This window comes from Dreissena polymorpha, chromosome 4, assembly GCF_020536995.1.
Source record: "Dreissena polymorpha isolate Duluth1 chromosome 4, UMN_Dpol_1.0, whole genome shotgun sequence".
Taxonomy (NCBI): Eukaryota; Metazoa; Mollusca; class Bivalvia; order Myida; family Dreissenidae; genus Dreissena; species Dreissena polymorpha.
The window spans coordinates 110,953,314-110,959,995 of NC_068358.1; positions in this window are offsets into that span (position 1 = coordinate 110,953,314).

Here is a 6,682-nt window from a genome sequence, read left to right on the forward strand (position 1 = left end):
TACCCAGCACAGTATTAATTTTTAAAAGAAAACAATGAAATTACTTGATCATCTTGGAAATCTATAGATCTAGCTTTGTAAATAAAACAGTCGACTTTTTTATATTTTACCTTTCTTATTTTGTGACAAACCATTTTTTCCACCTTCTCTTCAGTCACAGATTCATAGGTATCGTATGATCCAAGAATCATGATAAGATTTCCCGTACGAATTTCTTGACGTAAATCATTGTTATAATTGGCAAAGCAAAGATCGTTTACCTTTATAGATCCGAAAAATTCTGGTTCGCTACAAAGATAACAGTACACGTTTCGAAACACTCTAGACTGGAAAGAAAAAGGGGCAAATGTTGCATTAAAGCGATGGCACTGCTCCTCAATTTTTAGAAAAGCAATGTCCGTTGTAGGATTAATATCCGAACATTCTTGAATAACATTCAAGTTGCAAAATGCAGATGACAGATCAATATCTTCAGGTTCAGGAAAATGTAGATAACATTTACTGCTTTGTCCTGCGAGAATTTTCTAAATTTCAAATGAATACGAAGCAAGACTCTGTTGTCCGTAGTCAAACATTGGGCATTTAACAGAAAGTATCCAAGGTATAACGTTACTGTCATTATGGCAACGGGCGCTAAACTGGTTGTAATAAATCGTACTCGTGTTGTACGACACGTGCGGGAATAGATTACCCCACCCAGCTGCCTTCATGCTGCGACACGTATCATTGGCTCCTGGACATTTGTCTATCATAAAATATCGTCCGATATGTTTCATCGATGAAATATTACTATTTATAGGCGCAACACATGATGTCTCACCCTTCTCTACTATTCTATAATAATCGCTCTCGTAGAAACAGCAGTTCCTTTTTAGACCACAGTCTGAATCGCACGAGCACGACCGGCAACACGTTTGATACTCTTTGGAAACGTTTATGATCTTCTTGTTATGGTCACAAAAAGAACTGTATGGGCACAATTCAACCAGGCTTGAGGGGAACTGAGATGATTACAGTAACGCCAATGCTACAGACGAAATGTAACAGAGCTGGTAAGCCTGCTTTACGCATGCTTCTGATTCGATTTCAAACCTGTAAAATACACTCACATATATCTATGAAGTAAGGATGGCTATATGGATGGATGGACTTATGAACTGATAGATGGACTTGATTAATGGATTTATTTTATGATGAGCTGATGAATGGATTGATAGACAGATTGACTAAAGGATGGAGGAATCGGATGGAATGGAATGGTGGATTGATGGATTGATCAACGGACGGACGGACGAATTGGAGGATGGAAAAAAGTGCATATGTTGTCGTTTTTAAATTCATAACAGTATAATAGCACCCTAATATGGCTTACAATGATATTGACTATTTCAACATTTAAGCGATGTACACATATTCAAGGTACTGCTTTGTAATTTTGTGTTGGTTTGTTTGAAGTAATGAACTAATGATCTTAACATACTAATTTTGAAAAAAAGTATTCGTAGAAAAATGGTTTTTAAGCGTGCACTATGTTAATATAAAGGTGTGAATCTCAGAAACATTTTGAAAGCAATCATCCAATGAAATCATCTTCGTGTTACAACATAGCAATCTATCAAAACATATGTAAAATAACACTTTGTTGATTTAACCCTAACATTTAAAACAGCTAATTACTACTTAATTGTAAAAGTTTTAAAGTGTACCGTAAGTATATTTTTGCTGCCCATTTCTTTGCATAGATAATTAGAGTCATACACATACATATTGTGCACAACCCGATGGCATTTTTTACATAATTCTGATTACCCAGTATCACATAAAGCTATGCTAATGCTTAAAGAGCCTTTTGAAGACACACTTACTATCTTTAAGACCGTATAACTCGTGATAAGTATCAAAGTAATAGAATTGAAGATTAGTACAGCATTACCTCAACGAAATGGAACAATATGTAACCTGTTGCTATTCTAAAGCGCCATTTACTCGTCAATGACGAATCGGAAGACAGACAATGTTTAACAATTGACGTCGAAAGTTGAGACAGATTTATGCTTAGAAATCCCCCAAATTCACGACTGCCATATACAATCTTTAAATTTTACTCTTATTACGATTTATCCTAATAGTTCCAAGATAAGACAATATAATTATGGGTGATTCAAATTTTAAATCATTGATTAAAATAATACGGATGCTATTTATATACTATTTCTATGATGGTTATATCTTGTCCTTATCTTCCTTATTTATCTGGTAATCGTATAGCTATAGCGGATCAATAAATCTCCTGAAACCGTCTCTGGCCCTTTATTCAAATAAACAGATTATAACAAGTTAATGTTTTAATACTTTTATATCTCAAAAACATTTTTAATGCCTCGAACTCATTGACATTTTAAATGAACTATATTAATTTATTATTCATATTATGGAAATGCAATAAAAATAGTTAAAAAATAAAAGATTGCAACTTGTGTTTTTTTGTTGTTAAATTTGTATAAATTTATTTACAATTAAACAAATAATTATTTATGTTTAAACATATTACATATCATTAAATAACACATATATATGGCTTACCTTAACTATTTAAGTCAAATACAACCTAAATACTTTAAACAGTCTGTGGCATTTTACCGTACATGTAAACGTCTTTTATATACAAGAGTTACATTACACATAATTATATAAGAAATAAATTACATACTTATATACAAACAATTAGAAGAAATGATATTACATATAGCATAAAGATAAATTTATGGAGATCATCAGTATCAAATGTTTCGGCGTTAAGATTTATTTTCAACTGTGTCTACCTTTCCAACACATTTAATTGAAAACGAATAACATTTCTTTATTAAATGCCACATAAAATTCGTTTATGGTGTAATAAATAGTGTAAACGTTATCAATATCTAATTGCAATTATTTTTAATGGTTAAAAAACAAATCGTATATGTATTTAATATCTTTAATTTTAGGGAAGAGCGAATGAATACCATTTTTTTGTTTATAGTACAATCGACGTCAACATTTTCATTACAATGTTTGAGCACTTGGAAAACCCTGTTATTTTTAAGCATGCAAAATATGTATGGAAGGATATAACGGCCGATCCATTCATGTTGCCAAATGACTATTTCATATTGCTAAATGACAATTGCATGTTCTTTGCTAGTATTTTAGACATAATCATATGGGGATCGATTAATGCAATCATTAATTCAAAATCGGTTAATAATATCGGTTAATATGATAAAATACGATAATTCGTATGAAAAATACTTCCACACATATTATGTATAAGATGTCATTCTTGTTAAAATTTTAAGGCAACGTTTACTTGTTTACAGAAGTACGATTTTGCTCTGATTTTGCGGATATAATTTGTTTCCAAAACGAAGCAAAACAAGGCCTCAAATGTGCTTTAATGTTTAAAACGAAGCGTTATAAAAAATATGTTGAAACAAGTTTATTCCAAACCAAATACTGAATTGAAAATTGACTGTCGATTTATTTTTACATGTACAGGGTACTACAGTTGAAATAAATACATATACAGGGTACTACAGTTGAAATAAATACATGTACAGGGTACAACAGTTGAAATAACTACATGTACAGGGTACTACAGTTGAAATAAATACATGTACAGGGTACTACAGTTGAAATAAATAAACGTACAGGGTACTACAGTTGAAATAAATACATGTACAGGGTACTACAGTTGAAATAAATACATGTACAGGGTACTAAAGTTGAAATAAATACATGTACAGGGTACTACAGTTGAAATAAATACATGTACAGGGTACTACAGTTGAAATAAATACATGTACAGGGTACTATAGTTGAAATAAATACATGTACATGGTACGACAGTTGAATAAATCCATGTACAGGGTACTACAGTTGAATAATACGAAATAAATATATGTACAGTGTACTACAGTTGAATTAATACATGGTTAAGGTACTACATTTGAATAATACGAAATAAATACATGTACAGGGTACTTCAGTTGAATAAATACATGAACAGGGTACTACAGTTGAATAATACGAAATAAATACATGTACAGGGTACTACAGTTGAATGAATACATGTACAGGGTACTACAGTTGAATAATCAGCGTGAAGCGAAAATTGAAAAAAAGGATGTTTAATTATTACTAAATAATAAAGGTTTTAAAAAATGTTTTATAATTTGCATAATGGGAAATATATTGTGGTTCGTTGTGTACGTGTTTGCATGCATCCGTTCGTAGGTGCGTTTATCCATTCTTGTTCGGACTGTAAATTTGTTATCCGTCACATGATTTTAAACGAACATACCACACATGTTTACTTTAATAAGGAGGCGTGTCGTGTGTAAGACCCATTTCCTATTTGGGCATACTTTATCTTTTTCAGACAATAACTTTATTATTTATCATTCAGTTTAAAAATTAATTACAACAAATATTTAACAATCTTGAAACAGTGTGTCGCTTAAGCGACATGTCCCTACCACAAAGGTCAAATTAATTATTTGGGGTGAAAGATCACATTTGGGCAAAGGACAAAATCACACTTGGAAATTAATATATGAAAAAACTTAAAAATCTTGTATTTTCGTCGGCGTGGTTTTTCACAAATGGTCTCGCTTCGTGGATTTCTGATTCTGGAAAAACAAAAAGATGACGAATTTGCGTTGATCATTTTCCGATGAATTTGTGTAAATTTGTGGATAGGTCAACCCAAACAATCAACGAAATGTAATGTACCACGAAGAAAAACTGATTTAACAGTGTCGGAAAGGGGGCCCGATAAATCACAGCTTGGTGGTTGCCTTTCTATACAAGAGAGCGAAGCCGATGGCTTGCGCAACAAATATAACAACCAGGAGGATAATGAACTTTGCACTGTTGATCATTTACCCCGTCACCACTGCCTCACCTTTGGCTGAAACTTCATACTTCATTTGAGCCTCGCTCTGGGAAAACGGAGATTGGTGCAAGTGCGTAAAGAAAAGTCTCAGATCAAGCCTCGCAGTCCGATACTTTAATAAAGAGAAACGGCGAATAGAAGCAACTAGTACAAGCTGTCGTAGGTCTTAAAATTGCTGACGTTAATAATTTGTGAAGAACAAATAATGTTGGAAGCATTTAGAGATGCGATATGGATAATCGTCATTCACTTGAAAAGGTAGGTTTCTTTGTCTATGTCCAAGGCCCATAACTTCGCAAAAATCACTGGACCGGAACGAATCTCAAACTTCATCTGTAAGTCATAAAGTCTTTAAAGGTAGACTCGCACACCGAATATCAGGTCAATATCTTAAAGCGTTTTGATAAAAGTATGGAAAATGAAATTCCGGAGGAACAGACGGACGGACGGACAATTTTCAACGGTGATGTTACTATTCATCTAATTTCGATTATTTATTAATACATGTAATATTTTTTCAGGTTCATAATTTATGGACAATGGTGCATACTATTGTGTATAATGTATATTGTATATATGTATATATATTGCAATACACTTACAGCGGCCAATCGCAAATAGTTGACTACCGGTATATTTTGTTCTATAAATAATTGTTAAGAAGAGGGTGAGGTAACCATTGATAATGCAGAGAGGACTGAAGATCGAGCTGCGGTAGAATCTACAGAGCGGCGAAAGAAAGTGATGTGGCCCGCAAGTACAGAGAGAGCGAAATGGAAGGGGTTTAAGAGTAGCTGGAACTGGTAATGGAGAACGTTCTGAAAGGCAAAGTAGAGAGCAAGCTGAGCTGATCTACACATTTGGAAAAGAGCTATTCGGAACAGCTCAAGAGAAAGTCGGACAACCCAAGGTTGGCGGGAATAGAAGACAGCAGAAGATTTCCAACCTAAGGGGAGAACTCAGACGCTTAAAAAGCAGATTCAGACAAGCAGAGGAGGAGGAGAAACAAGGTCTGGCTGAACTGAGAGACGGTGTACGGAAGGAGATCCAGTGTTTACGGAGAGCAGAAAAACTGCGCAGGAAGAGACATTAGAGAAGGCGAAAGAGAGATCAGTTCACTAGCAATCCCTTTCAGTTTGTGAAGCGTTTGCTCGGAGAAAAGAAGACTGGCGAACTTCAATTTACAAAAGAGGAGGCAAACAAGTACATAAAAAATATCTACAGTGACAGTGACCGTCACAAGGAACTGGGCGAGTGCGACAAGTTGCTCACACCAGATGAGCCTGATCATGACTGGATTGCGCAGAATGAAGTTCACACCCCAGAAATCAAGGAGCATGGTTCTGAGTAAACGAAAGATTCAAGAGAGTGCAAGATATAGAATCAAAGATCAGCTCATCCCGACTGTTAAGGAGCAACCAGTGAAGTGCCTCGGAAAGTGGTTTCGAGACTCGCTCAATGATCAACAGAGTATCAAAGACACGGTAGTGCAAATGGAGAACTGGTTGAAAGATGTAGACAAGTGTGGTCTGCCAGGAAAATTCAAGGCCTGGATTTACCAACATGACATCCTACCACGCCTATTGTGGCCGCTGCTGGTGTACAGTGTACCGTCATCAACATTGGAAGCAATGGAGAGGACAATAAATTCATTCCTCAGGAGGTGGATGGGGTGCCAAAGAGTTTCACCAGCCTCGGTTTGTACTGCACAGGCAGCAAGCTGCAGATACCTCTCAGATCACTGAC